This window comes from Osmerus eperlanus, unplaced genomic scaffold, assembly GCF_963692335.1.
Source record: "Osmerus eperlanus unplaced genomic scaffold, fOsmEpe2.1 SCAFFOLD_495, whole genome shotgun sequence".
Taxonomy (NCBI): Eukaryota; Metazoa; Chordata; class Actinopteri; order Osmeriformes; family Osmeridae; genus Osmerus; species Osmerus eperlanus.
Genome location: NW_026911751.1, coordinates 1 through 16,990, shown reverse-complemented (window position 1 = coordinate 16,990; position 16,990 = coordinate 1). Strand labels below are relative to the sequence as shown.

The following is a 16,990-nucleotide window of genomic DNA, read 5'->3' as shown; positions in this document are numbered from 1 at the left end:
TCAAGTATTCTCCATTTTTCATAATTCAAGTTATGACCTGGCAAAGGTTTCTTGGTAAAGGAAGGGTTTCTTAGTTTCTGAATTCTGTTGTACAAAGCGCTGACGTACCTACCCACTCTTACTTATCTGCTGTCAAACTGCTTGCGTATGCTTACAAAAGAGGCTTAGTCCTGGCTTTCTAGGCTGTCGCCTCCCCTATTCATTCCCCAAACACTGGAACCAAAAGGATTTTCCTTGTTGCCATGGCAATTTTTCGATAACCATGCATTGTCCTTACTGTAGAGGCAGAGGGATGAGGAAGCTGGGAACAGATGCTTTTCTCCCTTTGCAAAATGGCTGGTTTTGTTCTTCATCGTTGCTTTTCTCCAATTGAAAGATTTCAATAAAAATCAAGACTGCAGAGTTTTTCTTGCAATGCATTATAATGTCATAGAACATTTCCTCCTTTCTAACCTTGTGTGTTTCCTTCCTAAAGTATAAAATATGGCTTATATAGAATGAACCGGTCTTTTATAGTCTTCATTGGCCGAAGATGACATCCCAACTTCTCAAGTTTAAAAATATAATTGGGTCAAAAACAATTATTTTTACGCGCTCACAACAACAATTTTATTTTGATTATTCAAATAGTAGAAACAACTAAACCATAACATTTTTGTCATTGTGTATGGTCAGTTACTTGCTTGATAACCAAGTTTGTTTTGAAATTGCTTTTACAGTTTGTTTTGAATCCAATCTTTTTTCCTAAAAACCTTAACCATTTTAAAACAACCTCAGATCTGTGGAGCTTGGAAGAAAATCTAATTTGATGTCAAGAATGTGCTCCCACTCTCTGAAAATGATATTGCCTAGAGGATTCTGAAAAATAACCTTGGTTTCTCCATTCCGTACCCATCAGCCAGTTCTGCAAATTAAATACAGTGAAGAGCTCATGTTCCATTGGTTCTCACCCTTTTTCCACAGTGGCCCGCGGGCATATAAAAACAATATGATCAACTTTATCATAATGTCATAATGTGTGTGTGTGTCTATGTGTGTGTATCTGTGTGTATGTGTATGGGGGGGGGGGGCGGTATTTTTGGCTATGAAAGGCTTTTTTGTGTCGAGGTGAAATGTGATTGAGGCACTCGGTAGTCCTCATAGACCTTGTGTGGTTATTTTCCGTTGTGCAAATATTAGTTTGTGTGTGTGTGTGTGTGTGTGTGTGTGTGTGTGTGTGTGTGTGTGTGTGGTGTGTGTGTGTGTGTGTGTGTGTGTGTGTGTGTGTGTGTAGCATATGGCATGTATCAAAAACTAGCCATTCCGTCATGATCATTTTGGTAATTGTTCCTTCAGCCAAGCACTTTGCCGCAAGGAACAGTAAACATGAACCAGTGCGTAGACGTCATCGACGCGGAACCCAGGGACTGGGCAGAAGAACGCGCTGTGCATCATCACGCCTGAGCAGGAGTACTTCATCCGCGGTGAGAAACAAAGAGATCATCAACGGGGTAAGCGCCGGACAGAAACCCGGCCCCTGGTGGGGAAGGAGACCCTCCCTCCACATGTGTCGATGCTGTATATTCTACAGTACGAATCCAGTAAAACCATCCCATTTCTCTCCCTTTATCAGGTTTCCATACAATGCTGCGTTTCAGAATCCCGCTCATGACCATAGGGTTTGCACACCTGAAAGCTTTTTGGGGGCACGTAAGAAAATGCTTTTAGACGAAATAAAGATACGACACTGCTCAAAAGCCTGTGGCTGAAATGCTCCCTGATTGTATCGGTAAAATAACAGTGATTCATTCAAGCGGTGATTCATTCAAGAAGCGGCAAACAGGATAAGTTTGTTTTTCTAATTACAGCATAGGGCTTATATTTCAGTAATCTGTACTTATTATGTAAACCATGAACATTTAACTTTTGCTATTGGTAATAAATGTTGAGTTTTTTCTTAAGTTGCTGTTGTATGTGGTTCCGGGTGAGCTCCTGTGGCTTAACCTCATTGATGGTACTGTAATTCCAACTGCAGGTAGGGAGCTGTGATTCACTCTTCCAGGCAGAATCCAATGTGTAATGTTTCCCTGTCATCAGATGGAGTGAACAGCTGGTGGTATACCCTCGGACCAACAAGCAGAACCAGAAGAAGAAGCGCAAGGTTGAACCCACCACTCCCAGGTGAGCTCCTGTGATGTGAGCGGGGAGTATATTCCATTATGTTGATTTTTTTTCCCCCGAATTTGATTACGATTTGATTACGATGAATTTCAGTTGCTTGTGTAGCATTTTGGCGGATGGGCTGATGCTTGTTTTTGGCTCCAATATGTAACTGAATTTCAGGAGCCGGGCCCGGCCAAGGTAGCTGTGACCGGCTCTGGAATCCCTGAAGCAGAGAAGGTTCCAGATTCCCGCTCGATCATATGGCAGGAAGAGCTTCAGAGCAGGGAGGCAGATGTGGCACAGGTGTGGCCTTCAGCTGACATCCCTGCCCTCGGCTCACCACTGCCCCCCACAGGTATGGAGGAAATGGTGCCATTTCTCAACTTATTTTCAATGACAGCCTTAAGGTGTTGCTAAAGACTAGCATGAATTTTCATGAAAAATATGAGGTGCATGACTTATTCAGTCATTGTCTATTATTTTGTTATTCTGTCTTATTCTGACGAGCGTACATATTAATTAGAAATTCATATTAAAGAAAAATCAACAAAATGTTTTATAAGCCTAGGGTTTTTATAAGCTGTGCAGGGTAAAATGGTTGGCCACATGCTTTAGAGAAGCTTTCAGTTACAGTGAAAACCCTTCTCTGGGCAAATAAGATCAGTGTGGGAGGAAGATCAATATCAGATGAGTACAGTATTTTCGAGCCACCTGTGTTTGTATGAATTTCTCAGTGACACTGTTGCTGAAACCTTTGATATATTTATTTTAAGTGATTGTAACCCAAAGTCAGATGTTCTTTCAAAGTGTAGTCTGTTGCTTTGGGTGGAACATTCAAATTATCTGAAAGAACTCAAGTCTTTGCATAAACTTTTTTTTATGATTTGAGGCCCTGAGGGTTGATTACACCTGGCATCTCTGTTCAAAAGTCTGGCCAGACTAATGCGATGAAAATAGCACAAACCAGAATTTTCTCTGGCGTCCTGTGAAAACAGTGTTGGAGGTATATAGTGGGAGCTCTGGAAATATCAAGTGCATTCTCAGACATGATAAAATGGCCGCATTTTGTGCCAAGAAGTTAGTTTCAGTTAAGAGAAACACGTCTGAGTGGCTGAACAATATGGTATGGTTTGCTCTGGATGTAAGATTGTTTTATAAGTCACAGATTGTAAGAAGGATGTTTGGCAGAACTGTTAAAACTATAGATACTGGAAGACATACTATAGATATTGGGATTTTAACCCATTTTTTGCCATAGTGCAAAGTGGATTTGAGTTTGAGTTGCTTAAAATTTCAGAAATATTTGACACCTTAAAACCAGGGAAAGTGGCTGTTTCAGTGTGGAGAGCACATACCAGCTAATGTTTATAGTGTCTAAAGCGATGATATATAGATGCGTAATTCATCTAAATGGGACACTGCTTGCTCTGTTACAGGAAGCCTAGTAACCTTGAATTGTAAATCACCGCAGTATATCACTAAGTCTCAGTATATCACGACGTCTCAATGTCAGGAAGGAGCCTTTAGTAGCCCTAATGGCTGTCGCTATGCCGGTGACCTCTCTGCTGTTTCGCCCCGGTCCAGCGGGAAGCGGCGTGTGCGGACCTGAACTCTGACCAGGGCTCGGTGAACGGTGACGAGCTGGACCGCGCCGGGCTCCCGCTCCCCGGCCCTGCCCCGCTGCCCGCGCCCTGGACATCCTGTCTCCCACGGGCAGCACGTCCAGCAGGCTGAGCGGGGAGCTGGGGGGCGTCCCGCGCTGCCTCTCCCCAGCGCCCAGCGAACCCCTTCCCCTCGGGCAGCAGCCTGCTGTCCAACGGCTCCCACATCAGCGGCTCCATGAGCTCCCTGGACCTCGGACGCCAGCGGCAGCACCGTCGCCAGCACCGACAGCCACCGCGCACCCGGCCTCCACGACGCCACGCGCGCCCGCCGACACGAGGCCAGAGGCCCGCAAGGCCGAGAAACGCAGCCGCGTGCGCAGCCCCGAGAGGCTCTTCAGCCCCGAGAGGAGGTGAGCTCCACCTGGGGACAGAGGGGGGTATCATACAGAGAGGAGGTGAGCTCCACCTGGGGACAAAGGGGGGGTATCTTACAGAGAGGAGGTGAGCTCCACCTGGGGGACAGAGGGGGGGTATCTTACAGAGAGGAGGTGAGCTCCACCTGGGGGACAGAGGGGGGTATCTTACAGAGAGGAGGTGAGCTCCAGTGTGGGGGCAGAGAGGGGTATCTCACAGAGAGAAGGTGAGCTCCAGTGTGGGGGCAGAGAGGGGTATCTCACAGAGAGAAGGTGAGCTCCAGTGTGGGGGCAGAGAGGGGTATCTCACAGAGAGAAGGTGAGCTCTGTGTGGAGTATCTCACAGAGAGAAGGTGAGCTCTGTGTGGAGTATCTCACAGAGAGGAGGTGAGCTCCAGTGTGGGGTATCTCACAGAGAGGAGGGGTGAGCTCCACTGTGGGGACAGAGTGGGGTATCCACAGAGAGGAGGTGAGCTCAAGTGTGGGGGCAGAGAGGGGGTATCTCAGAGAGAAGGTGAGCTCTGTGTGGGGGCAGAGAGGGGTATCTCACAGAGAGAAGGTGAGCTCTGTGTGGAGTATCTCACAGAGGAGGTGGAGCTCCAGTGTGGGGGACAGAGAGGGGTATCTCACAGAGAGGAGGTGAGCTCTGTGTGGGGGCAGAGAGGGGTATCTCACAGAGAGGAGGTGAGCTCCAGTGTGGGGGACAGAGAGGGGTATCTCACAGAGAGGAGGTGAGCTCTGTGTGGGGGCAGAGAGGGGTATCTCACAGAGAGGAGGAGAGCTCTGTGTGTGTGGGGTATCTCACAGAGATATCTCCACCAGTCAGGGAGATGCAGCCTAATGCTGGCCTCAAAACTGAAAACGAAATTAGGCCTGTTGAGTCCAAGAGTGTTGCTAATTCTTTCCTAAATTCTAAGGTGCAAGTTGAGGGTCAGGCTGGAGAATAATTCTGTTGTACTGATGGGAAAATAAAATGTTTCACTCTATTCAACAGAAACGAGCTTCAATTTTGGAGTCGTTAAGCTTTTCAGCAAACGACTTGGCACAATATGTTCGCTTCCAAAATGAAAACCGAGGAGGAATCAATCGACTTGTCGACAATTTTTGGGATTTGTTTGGATTTGTGTTTGTTTATGTGTATGTGCCTGCAGTATTTTCACTGCACTGTCTGTTGGGCTGCGTGTGCTCAAAGCTCTCTCAATCAGACACTTCAAACACAACCTCCCAGAGAGAGGGGTGTATTTCATCCCCTTTTCCCCTCAGCTTTTCCCAACTCCGTTCAGTATTAAACTCGCAAACGGCAGAACAGAGTGAGCCCGGAAAGAGTAAAACCTGTCCGCTGGAGAGATAAGGGGGTACATTTGTTTTAATTTTAGTTTATGGGAGCGCTGCCACTGCCATTTTATGCCCAGCAGCCAATAAAGTGGCTAGCGGTCATGTGACGCAAATATTTTACCGTCTGTCTCACTTATTGCCTTTTAAGGAGCACTGACACTGCAGTGGATTCCCCATATAAGGTCAGAATTCAGAGTCATTTAATATTTCCAACTGGCCTGCAGTAAACAAAATTCTTCTATTTAGCGAAGCGGGTGAGAAAATAAGTGAACATCAAAGAAAGACAGCTCAGCAGTATCGAGTTTCAAGTGTGAAACACCGCACATATCAAGGAACACAATTGTGTTGCATGTGAGGTAGAGGGTAAGGAATACACTTGAGTAAATATATGACATTATCTCTATAATTTTTTATATGTTCTGAAATAAATCATCATTTTGAATGCATGCTCAGTGTATGAAAGCAGGTCTCAAGATGAAAAGCTACATTCCCTCCCAGTTTTTTTTTTTTTTTTTTTTTTTTTTTTTTTTTTCTTCAATGAGCAAAGTAATGGTATTGTCCTGTATACCTGTAGGCATGATGCAGGGGCCCTAACAAAGGGGATAGTAGCATGAAAGATTATCATTCTAAAGCAAGTGGGGAAGCCGGTTTCATCTCTTTGTTGTGTCTGATATCACTGTCAGTACCTTGGGAGCCTGTACTGCCTCACTCCCGGTGTCAATTAGTGGTGTCATGTCTGCCCCTGCGCTGCCTCACTCCCGGTGTCAGTTAGTGGTGTCATGTCTGCCCCTGCACTGCCTCACTCCCAGTGTCAGTTAGTGATGTCATGCCTCCCCTGCTCTGCCTCACTCCCGGTGTCAGTTAGTGGTGTCATGTCTGCCCCTGTGCTGCCTCACTCCCAGTGTCAGTTAGTGGTGTCATGTCTGCCCCTGCACTGCCTCACTCCCGGTGTCAGTTAGTGGTGTCATGTCTGCCCCTGCACTGCCTCACTCCCAGTGTCAGTTAGTGATGTCATGCCTCCCCTGCTCTGCCTCACTCCCGGTGTCAGTTAGTTGTGTCATGTCTTCCTGTGCCCCTGCGCTGCCTCACTCCCAGTGTCAGTTACTGGTGTCATGTCTGCCCCTGCACTGCCTCACTCCCGGTGTCAGTTAGTGGTGTTATGTCTGCCCCTGCGCTGCCTCACTCCCGGTGTCAGTTAGTGATGTCATGTCTGCCCCTGCACTGCCTCACTCCCGGTGTCAGTTAGTGATGTCATGTCTGCCCCTGTGCTGCCTCACTCCCGGTGTCAGTTAGTGATGTCATGTCTGCCCCTGTGCTGCCTCACTCCCGGTGTCAGTTAGTGATGTCATGTCTGCCCCTGTGCTGCCTCACTCCCGGTGTCAGTTAGTGATGTCATGTCTGCCCCTGTGCTGCCTCACTCCCGGTGTCAGTTAGTGATGTCATGTCTGCCCCTGTGCTGCCTCACTCCCGGTGTCAGTTAGTGATGCCATGTCTGCCCGTGTGCTGCCTCACTCCCGGTGTCAGTTAGTGGTGTCATGTCTGCCTGTGCCCCTGCAGTCGCTCCAACGTGATCGAGAAGCTGGAGGCCCTGGAGCTGGAGAACGAGAGGATGGAGGTGGAGGAGGCAGGCCGGGGCGGGGCGCGGCAGGGCCGCAGCGCGACACGGCGGTTCCAGAGAGAGGTAGGGACGAGCAGCCTCCTGTCAGCGCTCTCCATTACACTTCCACAGGGAACAGTGCTGCCGCGGCTCACATTCAGCTTGGCTCACTGCCCCGGAGTGCAGATTAATAACTTATGAATTGGTAGCATGTGGACTTGACGGAACAATGAGGAAAGCCATTTTCAAACACACTTTTTTTATTTGAGATGTTTCCTAGCGTGTAGTTTCTTCATGTAACTTGTTGTTTAAACTACATTTGAAAAATTACAATTACATTTGATACAGTCCATGCAGTTCATGGTTTAATCAGAAGATACCACATGAGAAAAATAAATAAATTGAAGGTTAGAATGTTGTAATTGGCCATTATAAATCCAGTTTTATCCATTTAAAATTAAATCTACAACAAAAAAGTGAAGGGTCTGAGTACTTTCCGAAGCCACTGTACATACATATACAGTGCCCTCCATAATGTTTGAATCATACTTTTAATTTTTTATTTGGCTGTGTACTCCATGATTTTAGATTTGTAATCAGACAATTGTCATAATTTAAAATGTTAAAATGCAGATTTCCAGGTTTTTATTCCAGGTTTTAATTTATATATGGTTTCACTGTGTACAAATTAGAGCACTTTCTACTTACCCCCCCCCCCCCCCCCATGTGTGCCAGTAAGTGGCTGAATACAGCTACATTTAAACAGATGTGAGTGGCCATTTTTAAGTATAACAATGTGAACCCGCTGTGCAAACTGAACCATGACCCCAAGTGATGCAAGCGGAGCCATGGACTTGATCTGTTACGCCCCAACCAGACACTCCTCTCTTCCCTCTGTTTTTGTTTTGGTTGTGAGTGGAGGTCAGAGGTGTGTGCTGAATTAATTTCCATTTTCCATTCTGCGGTCGGATTCCCCAGATAATTGCACTTCCTTTTCCCACCCTATCCTGGGGAAAACACTCCTTCAGAAAGGGGGAAAAAAAAAACTGAGCTTTAAAGTAAAAAAAGAAAAAGAAGCTATTTTAAAATAGGCTGCTGACCCAGTTGCCAGAATGTTCTTCTCTGGACTGTCAGGCTCCGAGCAGTGAAGGGTGACATCAAATTCCAGGGCGTGTCTTAATGACATCATCACCCATTAGCTTGCACATGCAGTCTAAATGTGGGCCACATTTTTACTGTCACAACAGTGGAAATGTCCCCTATCCTCACTAGTGTGCAACTTCGGTTCAGTGCAAGGCCAGTAGTCGTTCAGCATTGCCCAATAGATCTAGATTAAGACACAGGAGTTTGTACTCATGACAGTCTGATAATGATTTTATCTATGATTTTGTACATGCATAGATCTACATGTGTTTTGGTTTATGTTTTGTTCCCTGTGGTTACAAGCAGCCTCAAAGTGCTAAAATGAATGCTTGTTTTGTTTTATTTTGTAAGACGTTCTCAGAAAAGAGGGAATCGGTCTGGTGATGGGGCTGGTTTGATCAGAGAGCCCTGATCTAGGAATGGTGTAGTTTGATCCAGCTGCTCGTGGATCGGGCCCAACGGGGTCACGTTGTCTGAAAGCTTTTGCATTTGTTGCTCTTTTGTACCGAGGCCCTTTCTTCTGCTGTTCGTCTGGCAGCTTGGGCCCTCGAGATCTCTGTCATGCTTTCAACAGCTCTGGCTCTGTCCCAGGGCTCCGAAAGCTAAAACCCAAAGGAGTACAGTCTGCTAAAGAGGAACGCTAGGAACAGCAGAAGGCTGTTCACATTGTCTGTAGTACCCAACTGAAAGAAAGCCACACTCTCCTCTAGGGTAAGAGGTGCTGGAGGTGCGACCAGCCCTTTGACCCAGAACCGTTCCTCACACCACTAAAGCATGTGACCTTTTCAGCACACCCTAAATAATTCTTTTTAAATAACCACACATTGTGCCCGTGCCAAAACCTCTGCCAAACTCTTGCAGCCTTTTTCAATTTGTTCCATTCGACTGAGAAGACCCTTCACTGGTGCCCTGCAATTTCCCTGTTAACTGAGTGCATTGGCACCTTTAAGACAAAAACGCAGCATAATGCACTCATTTAAATAGGACTCTAATCTAATGTTGTGGATGGTTTGCACTGGCCACTGAAAGTCCCTGTGTCAGTCCCTCTGCCCTCCTGACTGCAGAAGCTGTGTCCTGACCTGAATGCTTTTCCTGCTCCACTCTAGGACCTCCCCTCTCATCACGTCTACTGTGAAAAGGCCTAATGTCTGCTAGGCCAGCAGGATATGTCAAGCACAGACTTGGGGAGGTAGTTGGCTAGCAAACAGATTACTCTATGCAGCCGTGTTTAGCACACAGACACACCCCCGGCGGCAATTGTACCAGGTGTTGCTTTGAATACCTGCATGCCTCTCCCACTGGTGGAGAGAATAAGCCAGCTGGATTGTTTTAAAAAAAGTTGTTCCCCTCTCCAAGCCTGAATAAGGCAAATACAGAGTGTATTGTGGAGATAAACTATAAATTTCAACGGAATACCTTGGCTCAGAACGCCCTTGAGCGCGGAAACTGAACCAGGACCCAGACACATATGCCAAGGTTCATAGACATTTATAGGGGAAATAAACAAAAAAAGGTTTCCTTCCTTTCCTTGTGATGCCAAATGCTCCCCATGTTTTGTTTTTGAGTTTAAAAGGAGCATACAGCTATTTCAACAGCAAAATGTCACATATTCCCTATGAAATGGTTGACATACTGTATCTCTCCTCTGCGCTAGCTCTCCTGTGCTACTTTGTGGACTGTAGGGTGTAGTCACTGGCTTGTAGGTGAAGGCACTATTTTGCACTATTTATTTGGTGTGTAGGTTACACAATGGTAAAGTCTCAATTGCTCATTTCTGTTTCTATTTTGATAATGTTAGATCTAATGAAATGGTCGCCTTTCTGTTGATTACATTCACCTTTATCTCTGTTTCAAAATGTAATCCTTTACATCTTGTAAGCCATACAGATGTTAGATACTGTTTAAAATGCAGTCTAACTGCAGCACTTAATAAAAGCCCCTGAATGTACTGCTGGTCTTTATAGACCTGCTGGTACATGTGTCACCCCCTGTGAGAAAAAATATTTGTTTTGAAAGTTTATTAATGAAGGTTTGTATCTGTCTTATTTTAGGAGCAGAGGACTGATCCGGCACAAAGTTTAGATTTTCACCATTCCACCCTTCCTCCCCTGAGAAGAGCCAAGTCACTGGACAGAAGGACCACGGAATCTGTCATGACAGTAAGTGTGTTCTTCAGTTGTCTGTGTAATTGTGTTTTCCAGTTCACTGCGCAGCACCTGATACGAGGGCTTTGGATCAGGTCTCACAGGTGCACAGGAGTGCTGAGTGGTAATATGATGCAGAGGTTAGCGCCATTATCTGTAGCTGTTGTGTGCTGAAGGTGTGAGCAGAAAGGACATGACTACCACACCAGAACAATGCCCCCTTTCTCAAGTGCCAGAGGTCACACAAGGCTCTTACCAAGTCACTGATGGATATGCCTCTGGGATTAGTGTTGTGGATTTATGATTTTTTAAATCAACTGCAGGAGTCTATGGCATTGGCTTTTCAGACAACCCGTGACATTGCACTTCCTGTTTTTCCTGTTAATAGTCTGTGTGTGTGTTATTTAGGCTTTTATTTCTCAAGTTTTCTCGTACATCCAAATGAGCTGAGAGACACAAAAATACATTGTTTTGTTGAAATATTGTAATAAGAATGAATAATAATACAATTAGGATCTAATCTAATAAGGTTAACAAATAATCCTGAATAGCCAGGTGTCTTTTGACCGTAAGTACTTGGAATTCTTAAAAACACTTAAAAACAAATGCATATTGCTGGAAGGTCAATGAGAGCTAAACCAACCATATATACACAGTGAAATGCAAATGTTGCATCTGTGGTGGCAACAGTCTTTTGTTGCATGATTAAGTTTAGACAAGTCTCTTCCTGGTTTCTTCAGTGAAAGTAATTATTTACCCTGCCTGTCTTGTTTTCCTGTGACATCTGTTGGTTTTCTGAGAACATGGACGTCCTAAACCATCTCTTCATGGTGCTGGGTGTAGCATCGCTCTCCTGCTAGCCAGGTCATTTCCATGTCTCTCCTGTGTTTAGCCATGGCTTCCATTACTTTTATGTGCATATGAATGAATGGGTGTGCGTGTGTGTGTCGCACGCGAGTGCATGTGTACTTTTGTGGAGTGTTATCATGGTTTCTTTCTGTGTGTGTGTGTGTGTGTGTGTGTGTGTTCATGCCGGTGTGTGTGTCTTTCTGTGTGTGCATGTGAGTGTTTGCGAGCGCGTGTGTGTGTGGACTTTGTCGAGTGTCACTGCAGCTTCCCCAGTTCACCTCACAAAAGGGATGCACTTAATCCAAATTCAGTTTTGGGTCTGATGGAATACGTTCCTTACTTTTCTTTTGGATTCAGCCAAATACTTTGCAGATCATTTGATGAACATGTTCCAGATCTGCCTAGAATATGCACATCTCACTTTAGAAAAGAACAGAAACTGCATACAACTATTGTTCAAACCCCTGCCTCCAAATAATTATTTTATTTACACTGCCTATCCCAGGCAAATGAAAATGCACAGGGAATAACTATACTAAGCTTGCCACAGAAATGCTCCGGAGCCTCCAAACACACCAAGGAAAATTGTGTCAGACATCGACCTTAGATGGTCTGAAAACAATGTAAAATACTCTCTCTACACTACCCTCATATACTACTCTCAGCGAAAGAGATTTTCTCTCTGCTATTGACAAGATATCTGGAGGCTTGGTTTCACATAACTGCACAAAACCTCACCAGAGCATTTTCCTTTGACAGAATAATACCTGATGTATAATGTGTAAGGAAGCAAATTAGACTCTGCATGTCTGATATATCTTAGGACTTATTTGCATAAGCCTCTACATGTGATATATGCCTATGCACAAGTAATTTGGCAATGTATATATATTTTTAAATCCACAGGTTTGGTGTACAGAAAGAATATTTTTTATAATGTTTCCTATAAATCATAAAAACGAAAAACGTCAACTTTAAACTATTTTATGTCATGATGGAAACCAGATTTCATTTCATCCGGTGACATAGTATTTTTGTACTGAGCCATATACAATTTCACCATAACAAATTTCTGCCATGCTTTAAAATACTGGTTGACATACAAGCAGCTGAACACCGTAACCTTCACATTGTCATAATGGATTGCAAAGAGTGTCATATGTGTTATATGTACTTTCCCTGTATTCAGCCAAATCTGCAATGATTTTTGTATTTGGCAAAAACCTGAAATGCGGATTTTGTGCATCCCCACCACACAGTGAATGTGTTTGTAGTGATTTTCCCACAGTGTGGACCACAGCAGAGGAAAGTTACTGAGCACCAGTAATGCTTTCTTTTTTTAGGATAGAGTCCAGCATGTTGCCTGTTTCATCCTCATCTTCCTTTTGTCATTTCATGTTTGTCTCCTTAACGTTTGATTCAGTGTAACCAAGGTGATAACGAAATAACAGAACATCTGCTTGTGAGACTGAGTTGAATTCGTTTTTTGCATTGTTTCTCAAACGTTGTGACATGTTTGTCCTAATATTGTTATGAACGTATTGTACCAGGGGTGTCCAATCTTATCTGAAATGTGTCGGTGTGGGTGCTGATGTGTTTTAGCCCACGTTTACAACATCTGACAGTATCAAGGTCTTGTTTGAAGACCATGGTTAGTTGAATCAGATGTAAGTGTGCTGAGTCAAAACAAAGACCTACACCCACTCTGGCCCTTTTTGGATATGGTTGGATACCCCTGCATTATACTGTAGATTGGTATGAGAAATTGTGGGGTGAATAAAAGATATGCGGTGAACTATTTGATGTCACACCACTTGAATTATGGAAGGGCAGCTGTGGGGAACCAGTCTTCTTTTCAGCCTCTGTTTAAAGTAAGTACACATCCTCCCTTTTATGGTAGGTCTGATGAAATTCGCTTGATTGCTTGGTACGTCAGGCTTTGAAATTTGCATTTGTTTACGTACTGTGTTATCACACACCCTTTTTGTTATTATGTTAACCAGCCTGTCTTTCCGGCATTCTAAGAGTCACTCTGTGGCAATGGCAAGCCCAGTGGACTGATCTCTAATGTGTTCTACTTCTCGTTACAGCCAGACTTGCTGAACTTCAAGAAAGGCTGGATGGTGAAATTGGATGAACAGGGGCAGGTAAATAATAAATAATACATAATTATACAGCGTTGAGCGAAATGGTGAAAACAGAGTGTGCCGAAGGTAATCTCACACAGTATGCATTTACCTGTATTTGTGAGCATGTGTGTTAAATCACTCAAGGTGGAGAATAGCATCTGTACAGGAATAAGTTTAATTATTTGTTTCCAGCTCTTTGCATTTTACAAAAGAAATGTACAGAAACCATGTAATTTTTCATATCAGCCATTGTCATAGCTTCTGGTAAAAATAAAAAAATAGCTCAAAAGCCAATGAGCAGATGATACACAAGGCTACTTACCATCAAAGCAAATGCAGTAATATAACTGACTGCCTGTTAATTGAAATACAGCTTCCAAGTTTAACAGTGGCACAGTTTAGAATAAGTCGAGGAAGCCTAAAGCATTCTCTACCATTGTTGCTCCTACCTCTTGAGGTGGAGACATTTTGCTACCATCAAAGCAGAGGTGAGCCTACAAATGGCCATTGGTTCTATGAAAGCACATGGGGTCTCTCGGCAGCCTTTGGAGTTGGGAGTCTGGCTTTGATGCCAAGGGTTCAATTGGTATCAGTTGAAAGCATGGCTCTGCCCTTTCACGGTTTGTTTTGTTGAAATAAAGTTCAAATGCCATTTGTTGCTTCAAGAAGAACTCACTCCCACTAGTTTGCTTAGCTAGGCAGTTTGGCTTGTGTCTACCAATGCAAAAAGCAACAGCTTAATCTATAACATTTTCTCAGTTTTTACCTGGATTACTGTAACTCTTTTTTGAGCAGCAAGGCATAAGGTGGAGAGAGAACGGTCCAGTTGTGACGTTCTTCAGAATCTGGACAGTCACGTAAATAAAATTAGCATCAAGTTGCTTGCACGATATTCCATTTAAAAATAGATTGCGTAGAATATTTTCTCTGCTCTTTTTAGTAGCTGAGACACTTGAGCGTTTTGATCATTGGAAATGGAGCCTGAGACTGCTGTGGGAAAAACCCAGTGAATGATGCCCCTTGGGAGGGCATGTTTATGTGTATTAGTGTGTCTCAGGCCTCACATTGGCCAATAGAGGCCCCAGCCCTTCTACAAGTATACACTCCCCTTAAATCCTCTATTGTTTATTTTAATATAATGCTGTCACAGTTCTGTTTTTTTTCAAATGAAACTTGAGACCAACCCTCCCATATGTTTTTATTGAAAATGTCAAAATAATACATTGCAAATATACAGTTTCAATAATGTGGCACATTCTCATACCAACCTGCTACATGTTTGCGTAATTTCGATGTCCTCTTTTCATACTTGTCATTTTACATTTCTTCTCTAGTGGAAGAAATACTGGTTTGTGCTGACGGACCACAGTCTGCGATACTACAAGGATTCCATTGCAGAGGAGGTGATTCGCGTTCGTCTTTTTTTGGCACTGACAAGAATCCTGTCAGAGAGCAGTGTGTGAAACAGTGTTTTTATTAGCATTAAATTATTTTCTGTCCCTTTTTACAGGCCTCTGACCTAGATGGGGAGATAGACCTGACTACCTGTTACAATGTTACTGAATACCAGGTCCAGAGGAACTATGGCTTCCAGATACATGTAAGATATATATAAACCATGTAAACCTGAATTATATACCCATTATGTATGTTTGCTTTATGCATGCATACAATTGGATACAATGCATGTATGTATACAGTGATTGACTTATGTAAGATGTGCAGTGATTGACTGATAAGGTGCCATCACAAAAGAATATATATGGAAAAATATGGCTCATAAATAGATGTTGTTATTCTTATTATATTCGTTATTGTGCTTTTAGTTATTATGCCTCTCCACGAGAAAAAAAAAGTTTCCATTTGAATCCCATTAACTGTGGCTTTCCATATCTCTGTGGGTCTTTATAGACACATGTAGGGTTGGGTACTGTCAGTTGCCTCAGGATGCATTGCATCTCCCAATTCAGTGCATATATACATGGTGATGTGAATTTTCTTCTGCTGGCGCCGATAGAAAGAGAATATATATATCTAATTTATTGATCAGGAACAGAAAAGGGAACTTAAAGAATCCATATCATGTCTGCAAAGATCAACCAAAAAATACACAAGGGCTTTCAAAGTCCAATGAGCTGCCAATGACCATTATGAATGCTTAGCTTTCGCTCATGAAGGCTTGATTTTTGGCTCATGATTGGTCATTTAAATGGAAACGTTTGACGGGAACTAATCTTAAAAACTTAAAAGAATGATACATATTCACTCTACAGTACTGTAAGGCAAAGGGCAATATATTGTTGTATCAGTGTTTTGAGCTGAGCCCTAGTATATTGATTGTGACCTTGGTAATGATGAAGTAACTACTACATGCAAATGCATTGTGCTGAGCTGTAACTTCTGTCGGGTACTGTGTTGTTGGAAAAATCCACTGGAGACATGCTGGGAATGCAGTGGTTTTGGTATACAGTAATAATGGGCATATTTCATAGTGGTCTGTATTTCATTCCAGTACATCTCAATTTGCACCGCAACTGCAGTATATAAACAATATGCACCACTTTTTTCACGCTTGATTATTGCAGAGCTCAGAAAATGGATCAATGCACCTCTAATTACACTGGGCAGTGAAATAATATCACTCTGCTTGGTGATGATTCAGCAAACTTGAGGGGCTGATCTCTGTGTCTACATTGATGGCTATGGTCTATAGGATTGTGGTTGTTTGACGAGAGGCAACGCACGTTTACTGTATCATGTACCGTGTTTGTCCGTCAGACCCAGGAGGCGGTGTACACACTGTCTGCCATGACTGGTGGTATAAGGCGGAACTGGATACAGGCGGTGATGAAGAACGTGCGTCCCTCCACTGCACCAGATGTGGCCAGGTCAGTGAACCACTGGCCGTGTTAATGTACACTGTTCTGTGCCTAGATTGTGTTCTGTGATTACCATGAATAGGTGATTAACCCTCTTGTTGTCCTCCGGGTTAAAAAGTCTAACAACAGTGAAAACACCTGAAATGTCATTTTCTCCACGTGAAATTTGATGACTTTTTATTTTTAACCCTGCAGTTATGGAATCAGAAATCATAATCAAAGTTACGTAAGCCACACATCTATAGCACCCGCAAGGTCGGTGGTTTGATCCCCGGTGTAGCCACAATCTGCCCAGCTGTTGCGTCTTTGAGCAAGGCCCTAAACCCTGTTTAGTCTAATCAACTGTACGTTGCTCTGGATAAGAGCATCTGCCAAATGCCCTCAATGTAATGTAATGTAATGTAATAGCAAAAAATCACGAGTGGTGTAAACTGAAGAAATACAGGACTGTGAAGTCAGAAAAAGTTCTGTGTGACTGGTTGGTTTCTAGGTGTAAAATGCTGATTTCTGGTTTAAAATTAAATTAAGTGCCTTTTTTTATAGTGGCGCCAGTGAAGTTCGGTCATTTTTGACCCTACGCACATGGGCTGCATGCAGAATATGAAAAGAACACAAGGGTTAAGCTCTGAATGTGTATTGAAGGTTTTTGTTTCAGAAAGGCGGCGTTGTGCGTAAGCGTGTTGACTGTGCTCATCTGCTCCGCAGCCTGGCGGACGATCACGGGCCTTGCGGGCCCCTGGAAAGCCTGCTGAAGC

The 16,990-nt window shown here is 43.8% G+C and overlaps 1 pseudogene; it reads left to right on the top strand.

Moving 5' to 3' along the window:
- Positions 1–1,335: 1,335 nt before the first annotated feature.
- Positions 1,336–16,244, top strand: LOC134016558 (myosin phosphatase Rho-interacting protein-like; annotated as a pseudogene).
- The last annotated feature ends 746 nt before the right edge of the window (positions 16,245–16,990 follow it).